Source organism: Hypanus sabinus, chromosome 3 (genome assembly GCF_030144855.1).
Source record: "Hypanus sabinus isolate sHypSab1 chromosome 3, sHypSab1.hap1, whole genome shotgun sequence".
Classification (NCBI taxonomy): Eukaryota; Metazoa; Chordata; class Chondrichthyes; order Myliobatiformes; family Dasyatidae; genus Hypanus; species Hypanus sabinus.
Window position 1 is genome coordinate 77,508,082 of NC_082708.1, and position 21,413 is coordinate 77,529,494.

The following is a 21,413-nucleotide window of genomic DNA, read 5'->3' on the forward strand; positions in this document are numbered from 1 at the left end:
CACTGGACAATGTGGATCAGAATGTGTGAGCACAGTGTCTAATGTCACCATTTCCTTTGTCTTTTGGAAAGCCACCTCACACTGCTTCGCCTATTGCCATTGCTTCCTGATCTGTAGGAATGAGTTCAAGGAGAGGAGCACAGTAGCCAGGTTTGGCAGGAACCTAATATAGTAATCGACAAATCCTAAAAAAGACCACAACTGTGACACGTTCTTTGGCCTTGGGGCATCCCCCGCTGCTTGAATTTTCTCAGCACACTTGTGTGTCCATCTTGTAACCACAATGAGCGGTGCTTGGTTTAAAGAAGTCACACTTGTTGTCCTCTGTGTCCATAATCTTCAAATCTTTTTCATACTGTCTTTTGATTTTGGAGAAGTTCCTTGTTATCTTCACTCTAACAATGATGACATCCAATGCTATCAAAGGAACCATTTATCAGACAGAAAATATTGAAGTAAATGGTGACCTTGTAACAATGGAAATAGCATTCAATCACTTGATTTGTCTGTGGATTCAGCGCCACCTACCAACTTTTTCATCACCTTAAATTTCTCTGCTATGTAAAATCTATTTAATTGTGTCTTAAATATAAATGTACTTAGTGAGGTGGCCTCTACTGCTTCCCTGGGCAGAGAATTCCACTGTATCACTACCCTCTGGAAAAAGCAGTTACCCCTCATCTCCATCTGAAATTTATTCCCCCAAATCTCGAGACTGTCCCTTAGCTTTAGTCTCACTTACCAGTGCAATTAACTTTCCTGACTCTATCTTATCTATGCCTTTCATAATTTCTTATTTTTCTATAAGATCCCCTCTGATTCTGAGTTCCAGTGAGTATCATCCAGCTGACACTATCCCTACTCATAGGCTAACCCCTCTCATCATTGGACCCTATTTTGCACAACTTCCAAACTCAATATATCTTTCCTCAAGTTAGGAGACCAGAACTGCATTCAGTACTCACTAGTACCCCAGACTGTTGCAGCATAATTTCCCTGCTCTTAAATTCAATCCCTCTAGCAATGAAGCACAACATTTAATTTTTCCTTCTTGATAGCCTGGTGTATCTGAAAGATAATCTTTTGTGATTCATGCACAAGTGCTCTGAAGTCCCTCTGCACAACAGCACACTGCAATCTTTCACCATTTACTATATATAGCATATAACCATATAACAATTACAGCATGGAAACAGGCCATCTCGGCCTTTCTAGTCCGTGCCGAACGCTTACTCTCACCTAGTCCCACCTACCTGCACTCAGCCCATAACCCTCCATTCCTTTCCTGTTCAATACCTGTCCAATTTTTTTTAAATGACAAAATCGAATCTACCTCTACTACTTCTACTAGAAGCTCGTTCCACACAGCTACCACTCTCTGAGTAAAGAAATTCCCCCTCGTGTTACCTGTAAACTTCTGCCCCCTAACTCTCAACTCATGTCCTCTTGTTTAAATCTCCCCTAGTCTCAATGGAAAAAGCCTATCCATGTCAACTCTATCTATCCCCCACATAATTTTAAATACCTCTATCAAGTCCCAACTCAACCTTGTACGCTCCAAAGAATAAAGACCTAACTTGTTCAACTTTTCTCTGTAACTTAGGTGCTGAAACCCAGGTATCATTCTAGTAAATCTCCTCTGTACTCTCTCAATTTTGTTGACATCTTTCCTATAATTCGGTGACCAGAACTGTAAACATTACTCCAAATTTGGCCTCACCAATGCCTTTTACAATTTTAAAATTACATCCCAATTCCTAAATTCAATACTCTGATTTATAAAGGCCAGCATACCAAAAGCTTTCCTCACCACCCTATCCACATGAGATTCCACCTTCAGGGAACTATGCACCATTATTCCTAGATCACTCTGTTCTACTGCATTCCTCAATGCCCTACCATTTACCATGTATGCCCTTTTTTCATTATTCCTACCAAAATGTAGCACCTCACATTTATCAGCATTAAACTCCATCTGCCATCTTTCAGCCCACTCTTCTAACTGGCTTAAATCTCTCTCAAGCTTTGAAGACCTACTTCATTATTCACAACGCCACCTATCATAGTATCATCTGCATACTTACTAATCCAATTTACCATCCCATCATCCAGATCATTAATGTATATAACAAACAACATTGGATCCAGTACAGATCCCTGAGGCACACCACTAGTCACCGGCCTCCAACCTGACAAACAGTTATCCACCATTACTTTCTGGCGTCTCCCATCCAGCCACTGTTGAATCCATTTTACTACTTCAATATTAATACCTAAAGATTGAAGCTTCCTAACTAACCTTCCGTGTGGAACCTTGTCAAAGGCCTTACTGAAGCCCATCTAGACAACATCCACTGCCTTACCCTCATCAACTTTCCTAGTAACCTCTTCAAAAAATTCAATAAGATTTGTCAAACATAACCTTCCACACACAAATCCATGTTGACTGTTCTTAATCAGACCCTGCCTATCCAGAAAATTATATATACCATCTCTAAAAATACTTTCCATTAAATTACCTACCACTGATGTCAAACTGACAGGCCTATAATTGCTAGGTTTACTCTTAGAACCCTTTTTAAACAATCGAACCACATGAGCAATACACCAATCCTCCGGCACCATCCCCGTCTCCAATGACATTTGAAATATTTCTGTCAGAAATTTTTCAAAAAATTATATTTATTTATTAAATTTTAGAAAATTACAAAGAATAAATGTGATGATAAAAAAAGTGAGAAAAATAATATTGACCCTCCCCCCCAACCCTACCCCCCTTAACCCTTATCTAAAGAAAGAAAGAAAGAAGAGAAAGATTGCCTGGATATCGGAGGATCCCCACATGCTCCATGGAGTTCAAAATAATTTAAATATTTATTTTTACTTTCCCCAATTACTTTATAATTTTATCTTCAAAGGACCTATGTATTTAATCCTATCTTTTGTAAGTATGGGAGCCAAATTTTCAAAAATATATCATATTCATTTCTTAGATTGTATGTAATTTTTTCAAGTGGAATACAACTATGTATTTCATTATTCCAACAATCCATAGTTAAATATAAATCAGATTTCCAAGAAACGGCAATAAATTTTTTGGCTACTGCCAATGCAATTTTTATAATTTTTTTCTGATACTTATTCAATTTAAGTTTTGGTATTGTCCCTTCAATGTCTCCTAATGAAAATAATACTGGACTATGTGGCAGATGTATTCCAGTAATTCGTTCCAATAAAAGTCTTAGATTTATCAAAAATGGTTGAATTTTAAAACAAGACCAAGTAGAATGTAAAAAAGTACCAATTTCTTGATTACATCGAAAATATTGGTCAGACATATTTGAATTTAATCTATTTATTTTCTGTGGCGTTATATATAATTGATGTAAAGAATTATATTGTATTAATCTAAGTCAAACATTTATTGCATTTCTCATACTATCAGAACATAATCTTGACCAGTTTTTTCCATCAATTTTAACATTCAAATCAGATTCCCATTTTTGTCTTGATTTATGAATTCCTGATTCAATTGTCTGTTTTTGAATCAAATTATACATACAAGATAATTTTTTTAATTTTTCCTTTTTGAATTAATATTTCTATTTCACTAGATTTTGGCATCAACATTGTTTGACCCAGCTTTTCTCGTAAATAAGCCTTTAATTGAAAATAACAAAAAAGAGTGTTATTTGATATTTTATATTTATTTTTTAATTGATCAAATGACATCAATATACCTCCTTCAAAACAATCACCTACATATTTAATCCCCTTTTGGAACCAATTACGTAAAAGTTTATTATCCATTGTAAAAGGAATAAGCCTATTTTGAATTAAAGTACTTTTTGCTAATAAAAATTTCCTTATCTCATCGTCCATATTTACCTTATTCCATAAATCAATCAAGTGTCTTAATATAGGAGATTCTTTTTTTTCCCTTATCCATTTGGATTCCCATTTATATATAAAATTTTCCAGTATGTTTTCTCCTATCTCCTATTCTATTCTACGGTTTTTCTTCATCAAAAAAAGACGCTATTAATCTAAGTTGATTTGCTTTACAATAATTCTTAATATTTGGAAGCTGTAACCCTCTTAAATCAAATTTACATGTCAATTTTTCCAATGATATTCTTGACGTCTTTCCAAAGAAATTTCCTTACATATTTATTCAGTGTTTGAAATAAATATTGCAATCTTGGAAATATATTCATTTTTACAGCATTAACTCTACCTATTAATGTTATTGGTAACATCATCCATTTATCAAGATCCTCTTTTATTTTTTTTAATAATGGCAAATAATTTTGTTTATATAAATTTTTTACATCATTATCAACTCTAATACCTAAATATTTTATCCCGTTTATTGACCATCAAAATTGAGTTACTAATTGACATTGATTATAATTTCCTTTAGTAAGGGGTAAAATTTCACTTTTATCCCAATTTACGTTATACCCTGATACTTTCCCATATTCTTCCAATCTAAAAGATAATCTTTGCAAAGATTGTAATGGGTTTGTTAAATAAATCAAAACATCATCAGCAAATAAATTAATCTTATATTCTTCTTGATTAACTCTAAAGCCCCCAATGTCTGAATCTGTTCTAATTAATTCAGCGAATGGTTCTATTGCCAATACAAATAAAGCAGGTGATAATGGGCAGCCTTGTCTTGTTGACCCCGTTAAGCAAATGAGCTTGAGGATTAGTATTTAAGGTTTTAATCCATTGTATAAAAGATTTTCCTAACTCATATTTTCCCAATACCTTAAATAAAAAATCCCATTCCAATCTATCAAATGCTTTTTCTGCATCCAAAGCAACTACCACACTCATTTCCTCTCTTTTTTGTGCCAAATGAATTATACTAAGTAACCGGGTTATGTTATCCATTGATTGTCCATTTTTAATAAAACCTGTTTGATCCATATGTATTAATTTTGGTAAATATTTATATATTCTATTAGATAAAATTTTTGCTATTATTTTATAATCTGTATTCAACAAAGAAATAGGCCTATATGATGTTGGTTTTAAAGGATTATCTTTTTTTGGCAATAAAGTTATGATCGCTGTTAAAAAAGATTGTGGGAGTTTATGCATTTTTTCCACTTGGTATATTAATTCCATAAAAGGAGGAATTAATAAATCTTTAAATTTTTTAAAATTCAGGAGGAAAACCATCTTCTCTTGAGGATTTATTACTCTGAAGTGATCCTAAAGCTTTTTCAACCTCTTTTAATGTAAAGGGCACATCTAATCCTTTCTGTTCTTCCAAATTTAATTTTGGAAGGGTTATTTGTGATAAAAATTTATCTATCTCAGCTATCTTATTTTGTGATTCTGATTGATATAGTTCAGCATTATATTTTTTAAAAGTTTCATTAATTTCTAAAGGTTTATAAGTAACCTTATTTACACTTGTTCTAATTGCATTTATTGTTTTAGAAGCCTGTTCTGTTTTCAACTGCCACGCAAGAATTTTATGTGATCTTTCACCTAATTCATAATATTTCTGTTTAGTTCTCATAATTACTTTTTCTGTACAATATGTCTGGAGTGTATTATGTTGTAGTTTTTTATTAACAAGTTGTCTTTGTTTATCTTCTGTCATATATCTTTGAGATTCTTTTTCTAACTTTATGATATCTTTTTCCAATTGATCTATTTCTGCCATGTATTCCTTAATTTTAGATATATAATTTATAATCTGACCCCTTATATATGCTTTCATCGCTTCCCATAATACAATTTTATCCTCAACTGAATGTAAATTTGTATTCAAGAAAAAATTGAATCTGTTTTTTCATAAAATCACAAAAATCTTGACATTTTAATAACATTGAATTAAATCTCCATCTATAAATCGATTCCTCCTTATCCATCATTATCATTGTCATTATCAAGGGGGAATGATCTGACAGTATTCTTGCTTTATATTCCACACTTTTCACTCTATCTTGAATATTTTTTGATAATAAAAAAAAACAATTCCTGAGTAAGTTTATGTCTATTTGAATAAAATGAATAATCTCTTTCTCTTGGTTTAATTTTCCTCCATATATCAATCAGGTTTAAATCTTTCATTAATGATAAAGTTAGTTTTATTACTTTTGATTTTGTAGCAATTTCAGTTGACCTATCCAAAACTGGATCTAAACAAAAATTAAAATCTCCACCTATTAATATTTTATCATGTGCATCAGCCAAATTCAAAAAAACTTCTTGTATGAATTTTGCATCATTTTCATTTGGTGCATAAATGTTCATAAAAGTCCATAATTCTGAAACAAATTTGACAATGTATAATCACATATCTCCCCCAGAATCAATTATTACATTTTGTATCTTAATTGGTAAAGATTTATTAACTAAAATTGCAACTCTTCTTGATTTTGAATTAAATGAAGCTGCAATGGCATTTCCAACCCAATCTCTCTTTAATTTCTTATGTTCTGTTTCTGTTAAATGTGTTTCTTGTAAAAAAAGCTATATCTCCTTTCATTTTCTTAATATATGTTAAAACTCTTTTTCTTTTCACAGGTCCATTAATTCCATTAACATTAAAAATTAAAAAAATAAGTAAATTAATCATTCATAATACCTTGGGAACTCTTTAAAATTATCCATGTTGCTATGAGTTTCTCCCCAATCATCCAGGCAAAAAAAAGAAAAATTAAAGTAAGATGACTAATATATATAAAAAAATAAACAAAGTACCCCCCCACTAATGTTGCAAATAAAAAGAACACCACATTACCCCCCCCCCCCATTTTACGGGTCATGGCAATCACCATGATTGTACACGTGAAACTCGCAGCCATCGATCAGGAGCTCTTCCAGCTCCCCCGCCAAAAAAAAGAAAATATATTAGTGAAGAAGAAAAAAGAAAATAATCAATGTCTCTACTCCCAATTAATACTCAACTATTTTTTATATAAATGTCCGTCAAGTCCACCTTGTTTCATCTTCATCATTAGTCCATTTCATTTCTATAATTCTTTACTTCTCTTCGTGGACATCAGGTAGTTCTTGTACAAATTTCTCCGCTTTCTGGTAGTCAACGAAAAATCTTTCTTTGTTATCCAGGAAAATTATCAATTTTGCTGGATAGCTCAATAAAAATTTATAGCCCTTTTCCCATAAAGATTTTTTCACTGGATTAAATTCCTTCCGCCTCTTCAGAAGATCGTAACTTATGTCTGGATAAAAAAAACTCTTTTCCCTCCTATTATCAATGGCCCATTTCTCTTTTTAGCACCTTGAATAGCTGCTTTCAAGATCATTTCTTTATCTTGGTACCTTAAACATTTTATCAAAATTGATCTTGGATTTTGATCTTGTTGAGGTCTTGGTCTTAAAGCTCTGTGTGCTCTTTCAATTTCAATTAATTGGCTTCCTTCGCTCATTTCCAACATTTTCGGAATCCATTCTTGAAAGAATTTTATTGGATTTTCTCCCCCTGTACCTTCCATAAGACCAACAATTTTGATATTATTTCATCTACTAGAATTTTCAAGCACATCTATTTTTTCCAACATCTGTTTTCTTTCTATTGTCCAGGCAAGATTATTATCTTCTATCTTATCTATTCTTTCAGTGTTTTCTTCCACTTTTACTTCCATCTCCTTATCTTTATTATCCATCTTCATTTGTTTTTCCACCACATTATTGAGTTTATTCTGCATCCTTCTTATAGCTTTTTATTCATTCATAATATATATCAGGATATCTTTTTTGTCTCCTTTAATCTCTTTCTTCTTTTCCTCTTCTTCTTCCTCTGAATTTCCCAAAGAGTCTGAGTCCACTTCCGATTCACTTCCGGTTCCACTTCCAGCTGTAGCTGGGATTTGTAGTTTTGTTAATATCTGTTCATGCATACTTTCGCGCATGCGTTGTTCTTGCCGTTTCTTCTTAGAGACCACCGATATTGCTGCAACTTTCTGTCCTGCATCATCAGAAGTGCCATGCACTTCGCTAGGAGGAGATCCAACTTGAGTCCGAGGCCTTCCCGAGACGGTTAGGCCTTTTTCCCTGTCGATTTGCGCAGTCTTCGAAGTAGTAGCTTTCTTCTGTTTCGGTTTAGGAGCCATATCCAAAGATAATCCTGAGTTACTTATAAATAGTTTCTAGTAGATATTTGTTAACTCTTCTTCATTTAGACCCTATTTCATTACTTTTTACGAGGGAGCTGGGTTCCCAACGTCTCGACCCTATGTCATCACATGAGGCCCACCCACCACCCCCCCCCCAGCCCCTGCTATTTCTACACTAACTTCCCTCAAGGTCCTAGGGAATATCCTGTCAGGATCTGGAGACTTATCTACTTTTATATTCTTTAAAGGCAGCAGTACTTCCTCTTCCTTAATCATCATAGTTTCCATAACTACCCTACTTGTTTCCCTTACCTTACACAACTTAATATCCTTCTCCTTAGTGAATACCGAAGAAAAGAAATTGTTCAAAATCTCCCCATCTCTTTTAGCTCCACACATAGCTGTCCACTCTGATTCTCTAAGGGACCAATTTTATCCCTCACTATCCTTTTGCTATTAATCTTACTGTAGAAACCCTTTGGATTTATTTTCATCTTACTTACCAAAGCAACCTCATATCTTCTTTTAGCTTTTCTAATTTCTTTCTTAAGATACTTTTACATTCTTTATATTCCTTGAGTACCTCATTGACTCCATGCTGCCTATATATATTGTAGATCTCCCTCTTTTTCCAAACCGTTTCCAATATCCCTTCAAAAACATGGCTCTCGCAAATTTTTAACCTTTCCTTTCAACCTAACAGGAACATAAAGATTCTGTACCCTCAAAATTTCACCTTTAAATGACCTCCATTTCTTTATTACATCCTTCCCATAAAACAAATTGTCCCAATCCACTCCTTCGAAATCCTTTCACATCTCCTCAAAGTTAGCCTTTCTGTGATCAAAAATTTCAACCCTGGGTCCAGTCCTATCCTTCTCCATAATTATATTGAAACTAATGGCATTGTGATCACTGGACCTGAAGTGCTCCCCAACACATACCTCCGTTACCTGACCTATCTCATTCCCTAACAGGAGATCCATCACTGCCCCTTCTCTAGTTGGTACCTCTATGTATTTCTGCACAAAACTATCCTGCACACATTTTATGAACTCCAAACCATCCAGCCCTTTTACAGAATGGGCTTCCCAGTCTATGTGTGAAAAATTAAAATCTCCCATAATTGCAACCTTGTGCCTACTACAAATATTTGCTATCTCTCTACAAATTTGCTCCTCCAATTCTCGCTCCCCATTAGGTGGTCTATAATACACCCCTTTAAGTGTTACCCCTTTCCCATTCCTCAATTCCATCCAAATAGTCCCCCTAGATGAGTCCTCTAATCTACCCTGCCAAAGCACCGCTGTAATATTTTCTCTGACAAGCAATGCAGCACCTCTCCATCTTGCCCCTCCAATTCTATCACACCTGAAGCAATGAAATCCAAGAATATTTAGTTGCCAATCACACCCCTCCTGCAACCATGTTTCACTCATATTTCCAGGTATCAATCCATGCTCTAAGCTCATCCACCTTTCTTACAATGCTCCTAGCATTTAGACAGTAATATGATCTTCTAATTTTCCATCCAAAGTGGACGATCTCGTAGTCACCAATGTTGAAATCCATCTGCCAGATCCTTGACCACGGAATCCTATCTATATTCTCTTTGCAGATTCCACATCCTCAGTGCAAGTTGCCTTTCCACTCACTTTAATGTTATCAGCAGTTTAGATATGCTACATTTGGAGTCAGCAGGAGACGCTCATGGAGTGAGTACTGTTTCAGATTCGCTCCATAACCTTCACTTTTTTTAACCTATGATCACCCTTATTTAACTTATTTGTACCTACACCAAAAGATTCTTGCTATTTTCTTGGACCTATCTTTAAGAGTATATTGTGAATTTTTGAAGAAATGAGTACAGAAATGGCTCTTAGATCTAAAGGGCGAGAACCTGGGAAGAATTCTAACGGTAATGGAAAGAAAAAACAGACCGATCCTAAGCGTACTGAATTGACTTATGAAATGCTATTGGAGGTTTTAAATCAAAAATTTGAAGAACAACGACAAATTTTTAAATAAGATATAAAGGCTTTTCAAGATTATATGGATAAGACGGATTCAGTAGTTAACCAGCAGCAAGTTCTAATCACAACGCTGCAAGAAGATGCCTGAAAGCAAGACTTGATAATTGAAGAACTGCAGCAGAACTTACTTTCAACAACTAAACAGGTGGAAACACTTAAAGCCAAGAGTGTCGACTTTGAGAATTGGTCCAGAAGACAGAACCTACGCATACTTGGTCTCCCAGAAGGTATTGAACAAGGGGACCCCACAAAGTACTTTGCTGAACTTTTAAAGGATGCGTCCCCCTCTGTATTCCCAGATAGTCCTCCGTTACTCGATCATGCTCACAGAATTATGCGTCGTTCACCGAGTGCTTCAGTTAAACCACCGGTTGTAATTGTCCGATTTCATTATGTGCATGTTAAAGAGCAACTTATTTGTGTGGCTCGGCGTGTAGGGATGGTCAAATTTCAAGATCACAATTTTCGATTAGTAGAAGATTTTAGTCCAGAAGTAATGAAGACAAGGCTTCTTTTTAAACCTCTGATGTCTGAATGTTATGAGAAAAATCTAAAACCTGCGCTCTTATACCCTGCGAAGCTCAGAATCTCGCCTCCGAATGCTCCACGTCGGGTTTTCCTTTCTACATCTGAAGCGAGAAGCTTTCTGAAGGAGAACTTCCCTACTGCTACGGACACTCATCTCCAATAAATGAGTGATTTTGATCGTGCAAGATGGTTTTTATTTCCAAAACCAGGTTTTGTTTCTGGCTATTGGTGTAGGTTTACTCTATATTTTATACTTTAGTTAAAGTTTTTTTTGACATACTAATCTTTTTATTTTACTTCAACCACTGTACTTTCTCTTTGGTTATTATTATTAATCCTTCAAAGGTGAATTTTTAATCCTTTGAAGGTGAATATCTTTTTTTTTATTAAGATGGCGGTTTTTTCTCTAAAATATTTTTGGCTTTTTTTTATGATGTGACCATTTTTTTCTCTCGTCTTCTTCCTATAATGCATCTCTAATCACAGTTTAAAATTTTTTTGGTTTGTTTGGGTTTTAACCCAATTTATAAGTTACTACTGATTATATTCTTCTGTTTTTGTTACTACCAATTATATTAAGAGGTTTGGTTTTAGTATAGTGATTATAATTTTTTTAGAGTTTGGGTGGATTTTTTTAATGTCCTTTATATACGGAGTTGCCTTCTGCTGATATGGGGGTAGATTTAGTTTCATCTTTCCTTTTTCCCAGCCTATCCCTGGCTGGGGTGGTCTTTTTTTTCCTCTTGGGTGGGGGGTGGGAGGTCTTTTTCTAAATTATGTTTCTTTTACCAGTTTTTTTCAGTTTTCTCATTTTGGCTGATTTTGAACTACAAATATGTCCGTGATGTCATCACTTCCGGGTCCACTCCTTATTTTTGTTCCTCTTCCCGGTGCATGAGTTTATAATTTGGTTAACCCTTTATATACCGAAGGGTTGATTTTAGAAATATGGCTCAGACCATTAACTTTGTCTCTTGGAATGCTAATGGTTTAAACCATCCGATTAAGCGGAAAAAGATTTTCAAAGTATTCCAAAGACTTAATGCTCATGATTTTTGTACAAGAAACTCATGTGAGGAAAGAGGATAATTATCACTTTTTTAGGTTTTGGAGGGGTCAACAGTATCACTCGAATTCAAATGCCAAAGTAAAGGGAGTTTCAATTTTTACTGACTCCTCTATTGCATTTGTTCAGCATGATATCTTTTCGGATCTGAATGGTAGACTTTTGTTAATTAGTGGCTTACGTTTTAACAAAAAGGTTGCTATGGTTAATGTTTATGCTCCAAATGTGGATTGTCCTGATTTTTTTAAGTCCTTATTTACTTCTCTACCTAATCTAAATGAATATAAGTTAATAATGAGTGGTGACCTTAATTGTTGTTTAAACCCTTTGATGGACAAATCTATATCTACTCAGACTTTACCCAATAAGTCGGTCACTTGTATTAACTCTTTTTTGACTGATAATGGAATTTTTGATATTTGGAGATTTCAGCATCTGAAGGACAAGGAGTTTTCTTTTTTCTCTCATGTTTATCATTCCTACTTGAGAATTGACTATTTTTATTGACTTTTGTTTTATTCCATTGGTAATTGGTTGTAATTATAATATTATAGCCATTCTGACCATGCTCCATTAAAACTTTCTATTAAATTTACGGATACAGTTTCTAAATTTAGACAATGGTGATTTGATTCTACCTTACTGCAAGATCTGGACTTTATTAAATTTATGAATGAACAGATCGATTTCTTCTTTTCAATTAATTTCACGGATGTTATTTCTTGCAGGACACTTTGGGACACTTTTAAAGCATATATACATGGACAGATTATCTCTTACTCTGTTGGTCTGAGAAAACGCATTAAGAAGGAAACTCTTCAATTGGTTGATAAATTAAAGAGATTGACAAGAAATATTTGATCACTCCTAGTAAGGAGCTTTACAAACAAAGGGTTGAACTTCAAACAGAACATAGTTTATTACTTACATCTTCGATTGAAAATCAATTAATGAAAACCAGATCTGATTTTTATATACACAGTGATAAATCAGGTAAACTGTTGGCTAGTCAATTGAAGAATGCTTTGGTTAAACGTCAAATTACTAAGATCTGTCAGCAGAATGGGGATCTGACAGTTAACCATGATGAGATAAATAAATCATTTCAAGATTTTTATACCTTCCTGTATCATTCTGAATTCCCTCAAGATCGTAATACCATGTGTGATTTTCTTGGGAAATTGAATTTTCCAAGATTATCATCAGATGATCTCTCAATATTAGAAACTCCTATTACGGATGCAGAAATTAAAGGGGTTATTTCCTCCATGAATTCTGGAAAAGCACCAGGTCCAGATGGGTATACAGTAGAATTTTTAAAATGTTTTTCCGCTACTCTTTCTCCTTGGTTATGCAGGGGTTTTGAAAAAGCAATTAGATTGGGCAATTTGCCACAATGTTTTTATAGAGCTTCCATTTCTTTAATACTGAAGAAAGATAAAGACCCTACTGACTGTGCATCCTATAGACCAATATCTTTATTGAATGTAGATTCCAAGATCTTTTCCAAGTTATTGGTATTCAGGCTGGAGAAGGTATTACCCCAAATTATTTCAGAAGATCAAACCGGTTTTATTAAAAATCACTGTTCTTTTTTCAATGTTAGGAGACTATTAAATATTGTTTATACTCCTTCACATAGCACTTCAGAATGTGTTATTTCATTAGATGCGGAGAAAGCATTTGATAGAGTTGAATGGCCATACTTATTTAATGTGCTGGAGAAGTTTAATTTTAGTCCGACATTCATTTCCTGGATTAAACTGATATATCACACTCCAGTAGCCTCAGTGCTTACTAACAATCAAAGATCTCCCTTTTTTCGCCTATTTCGGGGCACTAGACAAGGCTGTCCTCTTAGTCCATTATTATTTGATATTGCCTTAGAACCCTTGGCAATTGCTATCAGAGAATCACAGAATATTCTTGGCATTAATTGTGGGACAGATATACAAAAGTTATCATTATATGCAGATGATTTATTATTATTTATTTCTAATCCTGAGAAATCCATTCCTGCAGTTTTATCATTGCTGGCTCAATTTAGTGATTTTTCCCGGTATAAATTAAATCTTTATAAGAGTGAATTGTTTCTTTTAAATAGACAGGTTCCAATTTATGGAAATTTACCTTTTAAATTAGTTAATGACTCTTTTATTTACTTAGGGATTAAAATCTCAAAAAACTATGAAGACTTATTTAAGGTTAATTTTTTACCCTTAATCGATCAGATTAAATGTTTGTTTACTAAGTGGTCACCACTATCTTTATCTCTGATAGGTCCAATTAATGCTATTAAGATGGTTATTTTACCCAAGATTTTATATGTATTTCAAGCAGTACCAATTTTTATTCCGAAATCTTTTTTTGCTAATGTTGATTCAAAAATTTCCTCATATATATGGCAGAATAAAAATCCTAGGTTAGGTAAAATATATATACAGAAGGCAAGGAAGGAAGGTGGATTGGCATTGCCTAATTTTAGATTTTATTATTGGGCAGTTAATATCTGATATTTGATATGTTGGTTAAAGGATTGGGATATATCTTTTAGCCCTCATTGGGTGAACCTGGAAATTAAATCTGTACAAGGATTTGCACTGGGTTCTATTTTAGGGACTTCTCTTCCCTTTGCTCTTTCTAAGTTGCCGAAACGAATTGACAACCCGATAGTTAAACATACTTTATGTATATGGTTTCAAATTCGGAAATTTTTTGGGTTAACTCAGTTTGTTTTAAATATTCCTATTGTATCCAATTGTTTTTTTTATCCTATTATAGACCAAGCTTATTCAGCTTGGAAGACTAAAGGATTACTACAATTTTCTGACTTATTTTTGGATAATTGTTTTATGTCTTTTGAGCAATTATCTAATAAATATAATTTGCCTAGATTTCATTTTTTTAGATATTTACAGATTAGGAATTAAATACTGTACTTCCTACTTTTCCAAATTTTGTGTCTTCAGACATTTTAGAGAATTTGTTTGAACTAAGCCCTTTTCAGAAAGGGCTAATATCAAAACTTTACAATATAATTATGAAGGTACATTCAGAGCCCTTTTATAAGTCTAAAAATGATTGGGAAAGAGAACTTAACCTTACTATCCCTATTGAGAATTGGGATAAAATTCTTCAATTAGTTAATATATCATCTATATGTGCTAAACATTCACTAATACAGTTTAAAGTTGTGCGCAGGGCTCATATGTCCAAGGATAAATTGGCTCATTTTTATTCCTAAATAAATCCTATCTGTGATAGATGTCAGTCTGAGATAGCGTCTTTAACTGTTCTGGTTGTGTCCGCTTTTGGAAAAATATTGGAAAGATATTTTTGATATTATCTCTGCGGTATTGAACATTGATTTACAATCTCATCCTATTACTGCAATTTATGGTTTACCAATGATGGACTCACTCCATTTATCCTCTTCTGCTTGTTGAATGATTGCATTTCTTACACTAATGGCTAGAAGATCTATTTTGTTGAATTGGGAAGAAATTAATCCTCCTACTGTATTTCATTGCTTTTCTCAAACTACGTTATGTCTAAATTTAGAAAAAATTAGAAGTGTTGTATTTGATACTTCTATTAAATTTGAAAAGATATGGAGACCATTTATTCAATATTTTCATATGATATAATATGACCCTGTTCCAGACCTATTTGATTTTCCAGTTTTGATTCTATATATGTTGAGAGGATCAGAGTTGACTACACTGATGACTTTGTATTTTTGTGAGATATAAACAGCCCTTTTTCTTTTTCCATTTTTTCTTTTTTTCCTTTTTTCTTATTTTGTTTTTTCCTTATTAGTTACTAGATTATTAGATTAGTTTTTTTGCATAATTTTTTTTCTTTTTTCTTTTTTTATATATTATGATATACATAGGTTTATCTTGTTTATTTGTATATTGTATCATCTATCATTTGGGAATACCCATTTATACTGTAATCATTGCTTATATATTCTTTCATGTTCAGTTGAGTTGTGTATTTTTGTAATCCCATTATCTATGTATCAACTTTATTTTGTTGATATTAATAACAATGATAAAATGATTGAAAAAGATATGCTACACTCAGTCAGTTCTTCCAAATTGTTGATGCACATTGTGAACAATTGTGGGCCCAGCACCAACACCTTGGCATTCTGCTCACCACTAGCTGCTAACCACAGGAACATTGGTTTATCCCAAAACTTTACCTTCTATTGGTTAACCAACCCTCTATCCATTCTAATACATTACCCCAACTCCTTATCTTCTGAATAAATCTTTTATGCGGCACCCTGTTGAACAATTTCTGGAAATCTAAGTATACAACATCCACCTGTTCTCCTTTATCCACTGCACTCATTGTATCCTTAAAGAACTCTAGTAACTTTGTAAAGCAGGACCTAAACTTCAAGAATCAATGATGTCTCTGCCTGATGGAACAACTTCTATCCAGATGTCCTGAAATTTCTTTCATAGTGATAGTTTTCAAGCATTTTCCTGACTACAGATGTAAAGCTAACTAGAATAGAGTTACCCGTTACTGCAGATTTGCAAATGTTTATAGTTACCCATTAGTGATTAATTGTTAAGGAATTACGAATGTGAATATAGCAGCTATTAATTCAAATGAGAACCAATTTTCAGTTCTTAATATAATTTGCAAGCAGTGATTAGTTAGAAGTTAAACAGACAGTTTTGCAAACAAGCAGTACTGTCTATACAATATACGCTGGCCCACAACAGGGGGTTGGCTACTAAGAGATAATGGTTTATAATGTGAGGTGACCATTTGACATTCTCATATCCTTCAGTGAAGCATAAGATAATGGGGTTATGTTAATTGCCCTACATTAAATCAGGCAACTGCGGGATAAATATTTGTACCATTGTGACTGAGTTTGTGGAACAGACAGACATTGCCACTTAGCACATCAGGCATAGCTGATTCATCAATAGTTGGGATATTTGTGTACACAATCAGCCCTCACTGCATTAATTCTGGGGTCCAGGGCCTCTGTTTCCAAAAGACTTTAGAAGATCTGTGAATTATTTTGTCTTTACAAAGGTGTTTGAACCTTCGGTGGTGTTATTTCAGTTATAACGTGCTTCCACTCTAAATATGTACTTCAAAGGAACCATTTGTCAGACAGAAAATATTGAAGTGAATGGTGACATTGTAACAATGAAAATTGTATTGAATCACCTGCTGTTACCTTTGATCTTAAGGGTTTGTGAATGTAATGTACATAGAGTTTGGGAGACTACCAAGACGGTCTCCAGGAGAATGTCTGTTTGTCATGATGAATAAAGACTTTCATGTCCAACAGCTTCTCCAGTGACTTAGTCACAGTCTGTGGATGTTCCGGCATGTAATCAAAAACCTTGACTAATTTCTATAGAAGTGTGGTGAAAAGTGTGCTGACTGGCTGCATTATGGCCTGGTATGGGAACACCAAAGCCTTTGAGTGGAAAATCCAACAAAATGTAATGGATTCAACCCAATACATTGTGGTAAAACCCTCTCAACCATTGAGCATATCTGCATGAAACACTGCTGTAGAAAAGCAGCATCCATCATCAAAGATCCTCACCACCCAGGCCATGGTCTTTCCTCGCTGCTGCCAACAGGTAGAAGGTACAGGAGCCTCAGGACTCACACCACCAGGTTCAAGAACAGTTACTACCCCTCAACCATCAGGCTCTTGGACAAAACGGGATAGCTACACTCATTTAAGGACTCTGTTATATTGTTATTTCATGCTCATTATTTATTGCTATTTATTTATATCCACATTTGCAGTTTATTTACAGTTAATAGTTCCTGATGTTTACAGTTTACAGTTGCTGTTTTATAGATTTGCTAAGTATGCCCACAGAAAAAGAATCTTAGGATTGTATGCAGTGACATAATGTAGTCTGATAATAAATTTTAATTTGAACTTTGAACTTTAAACCTTTGTTTAAACAGTAGTGTGACAGCTATTGTCTTCTAGTCCATCAGGAGCTGCCTAGAGATTGATGAATTTTGGTAAACTATAACTCCTGCATTCCTTTCAGTACCCTGGGATGCATCCCATCAGAATCAGGGGACTTGTCTACCTTTAGTTCCACTAGTTTGTCCATCACTACCTCTTTAGGGACAGCAATTGTATCACTCCATAACATATTAGATGTGTCCTCCGTCATGAAAGTAAACAGAAAATAGTCATTTAAGGGCTTGATCATTTCAACATTACCCTATATTAATTCCCCCTTTTTACCTCCCAAGGGACCTGAGTTCACTTTAACTACCCTTTTCCACTTTATATAGTTAAAAAAACTTTGCCTATTTGCCTTCATGTTTTGTGCTAGTTTACTTTTATCACCTATCTTCTCTTTTCTTATTGCTTGCCTACTTGTTCTCTTTTGCTTTTTAAAGTTTCCCCAGTTTTCCACAATTCTTGGCAACTTTGTCTGCACAAGCTTTTCATTTGATGCGTTCTTTTATTGCCTTGTCCAAGGCTGTTTCTCCCCGTCCTTACCACCCTTGTTTTTAAACTGGAATATACCTTTGTTGAGGACAGTGAAAAATCGCTTTGAAACTCTTCCAATTTTCCTCAGCCACCCCACCATGCAACTTGTGATCCCAGTGGTGCTAGTCAGCTCCTCCCTCATCTCATTGCAGTCTCTGTATTTTAATATTAAAACACTGGTTTTAGAACTATTGCACTCTCAATTTCCATGAGAAATTTAATCATTTTGTGATCATTTTTCCAAGAGGATCCATAACTACAAGATCATCAATATCACCTGTCTCATTGTAGAGGACAAGATCCAAGATGTTTTCCTTGTAGTAACATGCTGTTCAAGAAAGCCATCATGGATGCATTCTATGGAGTCTTCCTCAAGAGTACCTTGACCAACTTGATTTGCCCAATCCAAGTGCATCTTGTCCTCTTTGTCATTGAATCTCTTCTTCCCTACACCCTAGCATAGAGATTCTGTTTTGTTCTTTCCCTCTTCCCGAACTTCCATGTCTCTGCTCTCATAATTCACATGACCAGAATTCCTGGACTTCCTATAACAATAGGAAAAGCTTTGATTTCCAGGCTGGTCTAAAGCTAAAGTTTCTACAGATTCTTTAACCTGCAATATACTGAGGAAGAATGACAAAGATGTCATGAGACAAATGTTTTTTCTACAGTCATATTTTACTCATTGTCAGTATGCAGGTGAACTTTGCAAGTCCACCAGGTCAGTATGAATGATTGTTATCTGAGCCCACTTCACAAATAGATGACATAGCAGAAATGTCCATTTGTGTACAGAGAGAGAAAACAAGTTATCTGAAGTTGTGGGATTTGACATTAACTCCAGAATGTTATAACATGTCCACACAGAAGATCAGGTGTCCTTCCATAAGCTTAGATTGGGCCTTGTTACAGCTCTGGAGATGGCAGATGCGTCAGAGTGGGAATGTGAAGGAGAATTAAAGTGGCAGGACATAGAGAGCTTTGAGTTATCCCTGACTACTCAATGCAGGTGCTCCACAATGTAGTCATCCAATGTGTGTTTAATTTTCCTGAAGTATAGGAACTTTCTGCTGTAAGTCATCCACCTGTAGTATTGTCTCAGATGTTCTCCCTCGATAGCATAGTCTGCTAGGTCAGTGCCACAGCTTTGCATTTTGAAACTTTACCTACCATCATCTCATACCTTTTGTGCATTTCCTATCTTGCTAACAACTCTTTTTAATTTATGGATCAGACAACTTGTATGACTAATCTCCAATGGCAACCCCAGCTGAACCCTATCTGAGAACTTCCTGTCTACCTTCCTTCCATTAAACTCTCTGTAAATTAAAACGAACTCATTTTCTCTGTTTCCCCAGTTCTGATGAATGTTCTTCGATCAGAAACATTGACACTATTTCCCTTTCTACAATTGCTGCCTAATCTTTTGACTGCTTCCAGTGTTTTCCCTTTTTTATTTTATCATCAAGTTTCCAAGCCTTCTTTCCCATTAGGGACCAGATTTTTCCATTATAGAAAGTGAACAATCCATCCAGAAGTGTAGTTATGCATCCGATTTGTTCAATTGCCTCTTCATTGTCTGATCATGTAGTTAATTGTTACCTGTGTGACAAACATAATTATTCCTTTTGCCTTTTTTTCTGAGGGGAGATAGAGGCATAATGCTCAAATAGTATAAATAGCTGAAAAGGACAGAAATAAACCAGTTTTATTTTGTTGAGGAGAGATTTTGATGCTGCAACCTTTCCTTAAGTCTCTCTTCCCTGTCTGATTTCTCTCGGTGGCACTGAGTAAGAGTCCTGTTCAAAGCTTTTGCAAATGGAAGAAGAGTATTGAAGTTAACATTTAGGATTAACAATGGAACTCAGAATGGAGAAATGGTAAAAGCATTGCTCACTCCTGATCTAATATCACACAATGGCCATCAAGGTAAGGGTCACAACTGAAAGAGTGTTCAGTTATTTATTTGCAATCTTTCATTGTGATCTGTATTTTTTCATTACTTTTCTGTTTTATGTAAAATACATTGGTATATAAATTAGATTCTGACCATAGTGGAAAATGGGCAATATTGAATTATCTGGCCAATATGAGTCACTGGTGCAGTTATTAATTTCTTCTATTAAATAGCTAAAGACATGTTCATCTTTATTTATCTTTTCTGGAGAAGCTAGCAAACTATATGAGGGAGAGTTTTACAACATGTTACAATGTCAACCTTTTTCTGCAGGAAGCAAGTATGGAAACTTGGGGGCACAATGCCTTCCCACAATTTTCCATTCATTAATGTCAAGGGCTTGGGAACTACGACAATCTTACACCCAAACGTCAGTATTCATTTAAAATTAAAAGAAAAACTTTCAGAAGTTGGGAATCCAAAATAAAACCAGAGGTCAACACATGAGGCAAATTGTGTGGGAAGAGACTCGGGGTTGATGTTTTAGGTCAATAACTCTCCATTAGAACTGTAAAAAGTGAGAAAACGTGTGTTTCAAATAAACTTATTATCTGTTAACTAGATGCTACTGGAACATCGTGTTAATTGGCAACTGTGGCCTTCACTCTATCACAGACATCCTCTTTTGTTCTCCAAGTTTTTCATTCATTAAAAAATGATTCTAAAAAGAATCTTTTTGTTGATACATCATCAACAGCTATAAAATGATACAAAACTTTAACAGATTAATATGCATACAATTAATAAAGCTGAAGAAAAAACTGATCTTGAAATATAAAAATGGAAATAAAAATTTTATATATAGAAAAAAGAAGGAAACAAAGAACCCCATCTAACAAAAAAAAACCCACTAACTATATAAAAAAACCCATTAGGAATCAGCACCCCCGGAGCAATATGTTTGATGATCATCTAAATATATTTTAAAAAGTCATCAACCATCATTTCATATTTATAAAAAAAATAAACTTGGAAGGAACCCATATAACTTAATTCAAATTAAATGATAATATTTGGCAAAAGAACCCCATCTTCTCTCAAAATCAAATTCAGGACCAGAAGTTCTACTTCTGATTTTTTCCAAACTAAGACATAACATCACTTGAGAAAACCATTCAGTTAATGTAGGGGAAGAAATATCTTTTCATTTTAATAAAATAGCCCTTCTTGCCAGCAGTGTAACAAATGCAATTACATGTTGATCTGAAGA